At 42.6% G+C, this 3,081-nt stretch overlaps 1 pseudogene; it reads left to right on the top strand.

The window, feature by feature from the left end:
• Nucleotides 1-501: 501 nt before the first annotated feature.
• LOC105541676 lies at nucleotides 502-2,123 on the top strand (annotated as a pseudogene).
• The last annotated feature ends 958 nt before the right edge of the window (nucleotides 2,124-3,081 follow it).

The raw sequence follows: 3,081 nt of genomic DNA, 5'->3' as shown, positions 1-3,081 counted from the left end.
AAATGTAAGATGTATAACTTTTAGAAGAAAACACAGAAGAAAGTCTTTGTTTTCTGGAGTTAGGCCAATAATTCTTAGATATGACACCAAAAGCACTATCCGTAACAGAAAAATTTGATAAGTTGGACTTCATGAAAATTATGAGCCGTTGCTCAACAAAAGATGTTAAGAGGATGAAAATACAATATACTGGGAGAAAATATTTATAAATAACATATCTAACAAAGGACTTGTATCCAGAATATACAACGAGCTCTTGAAACAATAAGGAAACAAACAATCCAATATAAAAATGGGCAAGAAACTGTGGAAGCAGACAAAGAACCAGTAGGTGAAGATAAAGGCATCAAAGCATATAAGGAATCTGCAAAGCAGACACTGGCTCCAGCAGCAAGTGTAACTGGCAGCAGGAGATGGCCAAGAGCACCCAGGGAAAAGGCCCAAGCCCTAGAAGACCTGGCCGGCTTCAAAGACCCAGTACTAGGTTATACTGAAGAATCAATGACTCATGACAAAACCACCAAAATACCCTACAAATCACCACCAGAACTAGTAGACACTGCAACAAGCTCAAAGAGATGGCCCAGGGCTTGTGGCCAGAAAGTAGAAGTGAAAGAAGAGCTGTTAGCAGTTGGCATGCTCACACAAACATCAGGGGAGACCACGCACACCAACAAAGAATCAGCAGGTGAGGGCAAAGGCATGAAAGCATTTAAGCAACCCCCAAAGCAGAAGCTGAACCCAGAAAATGTAACTGGCAGCAGGAGATGGCCAAGAGTGCCTAAGGAAAAGGCCCAACCCCTGGAAGATCTGGCCAGCTTCCAAGAGCTCTCGCAAACACCAGGCCACACTGAGGAACTGGCAAATGGTGCTGATAGCTTTACAAGCACTCCAAAGCCAGCACCTGACAGTGGAAAACCTCTAAAAATATCCAGAAGAGTTCTTCAGGCCCCTAAAGTAGAACCCGTGGGAGACCTGGTAGGCACCAGAGACCCTGTAAAATCACAAAGCAAAAGCAACACCTCCCTGTCCCCACTGCCCTTCAAGAGGGGATATGGAAAAGATGGAAGTGTCATAGGAACCAAGAGGCCGCACTGCATGCCTGCACCAGAGGAAATCATAGAGGAGCTGCCAGGCAGCAAGAAGCAGAGGGTTGCTCCCAGGGTGAGAGGCAAATCACCCTTGCTCATCAGGAAGAGAAGTCTGAGGACTTCTGCAAAAAGAATTGAACCTGCAGAAGATCTGAACAGCAATAACATGAAAACCAACAAAGAGTAATACGAATTACAAAACTCAGTCCCTGAAAATAAGGGAATGTCCCTGCCCTCCAGACGCCAAAATAAGACTGATGTAGAACAGAAAATAACTGAGGTAATTGTATTAGCAGAAAGAATTCCAATAAACTGAAATGAAAAGAAGCCCATGAAGACCTCTCAAGACATGGACATTCAAAATCCAGATGATGGAGCCCAGAAACCTATACCTAGGGGCAACGTCAGTGAAAACAAAAGGTGCTTGAGGTCTGTTAGAAAGAATAAGAGCTCCCAGCCTAAAGTGGCAGAGGAGAGCAGAGGGCAGAAGAGTAGCGGGGGGTTCTCATGTAGAATCAGGAAGGGAAAAGAGAAGCAGGAAATTCAGACTCCATGTGTTTGAGATCAAGAAAGATGAAAAGCCAGTCTGCAGCGAGCACTTTGGAGAGTGAATCTGCACAGAGTAACGTGGAATGTCAAGAGGCGTGCAGAAAATCCAAAGAAGACTGAGGGCTGGGTGCAGTGGCTCATGCCTGTAATCCCAGCACTTTGGGAGGCTGAGGCGGGCGGATCACGAGGTCAGGAGATCGAGACCATCCTGGCTAACATGGTGAAACCGCGTCTCTACTAAAAATACAAAAAATTAGCTGGGCGTGGTGGCGGGTACCTGTAGTCCCAGTTACTTGGGAGGCTGAGGCAGGAGAATGGCGTGAACCCGGGAGGCGGAGCTTGCAGTGAGCCAAGATCACGCCACCGCACTCCAGCCTGGGCAACAGAGCAAGACTCCGTCTCAAAAAAAAAAAAAAGGCTGAGGACATTGTGTGTGCCAAGAAAATAAGAACCAGAAGTCACTGGGGCAGTGAAGACATTTAGCAAATAAATCTAACTGGGAAAAATATAATAAAGTTAGTTTTGTGATAAACACACACAAAAAATGGGCAAAATATTTGAACAGCCTTTTCACCAAAGAAGATATGCAGATGTCTATAAGGAAAGGAACAAGTTGCTCAACATCAACAGTAAAATGCAAATTAAAGCCACAATGAAATACTACTGATGCACCTATTGCAATGGCTTAAAAAAACTGGTAATACCAATGCTGGCCAGGCTGTAGAACAACTGGAACATTCATACATTGCTAGTGGGAATGCAAAAATGGTTCAGCCACTTTGGAAAAACAGTTTGGCAGGTTTTTAAAATAAAGTTAAAAATATACTTACCACATGTTCCACGAATTCCATGCCTACATATTTCCTTAAAAGAAATGAAAACTTATGTTCACACAAAATCCTATATGCAAATGTTGATAGCAGCTTTAGTCATAATTGCTAAAAATTGGAAGCAACTGGTGAATGGAGAAACAAATTGTGATCAACCATACAATGGAATGCTACTCAGCAATAAAAAGGAACAGACTATTGATACAGACAATGACGTGGCTGAATCTCAAATACTTTATTCTCTGAGAAAGAAGCTGGCTCAAAAGTCTACATTCTGTATTATCCCATTTATACGACATTCTGGAATATGCATAAGTATATTGACAGAGAACAGATTAGTTCTTTCCAGGGATTAAGCACAGAGTAGAGGAATCAACCATAATGGGACAGCATTAGGTAGTTCTTTGGGGGGAATTAGAATTCTTCTGCATGTTGACTGTGGTAGTAGTTACATGGCTTGGTGAGTTTGTCAAAATTCATAGAACTATACACCAAAAAGAATGAAATTTACTGAAGATAAATTTTAAAATAAAATAAAATAAACCCCAGGTAATCATGGCTCTACTTCCAATGCCCAAGCTGCCTTGAGCTTCTGAGCTCTAATGGATGAA

The sequence above is a fragment of the Mandrillus leucophaeus genome, unplaced genomic scaffold (genome assembly GCF_000951045.1).
Source record: "Mandrillus leucophaeus isolate KB7577 unplaced genomic scaffold, Mleu.le_1.0 Scaffold243, whole genome shotgun sequence".
Classification (NCBI taxonomy): domain Eukaryota; kingdom Metazoa; phylum Chordata; class Mammalia; order Primates; family Cercopithecidae; genus Mandrillus; species Mandrillus leucophaeus.
The sequence above is the reverse complement of the archived record's forward strand: the minus strand, read 5'-3'. Positions and strand labels throughout refer to the sequence as shown.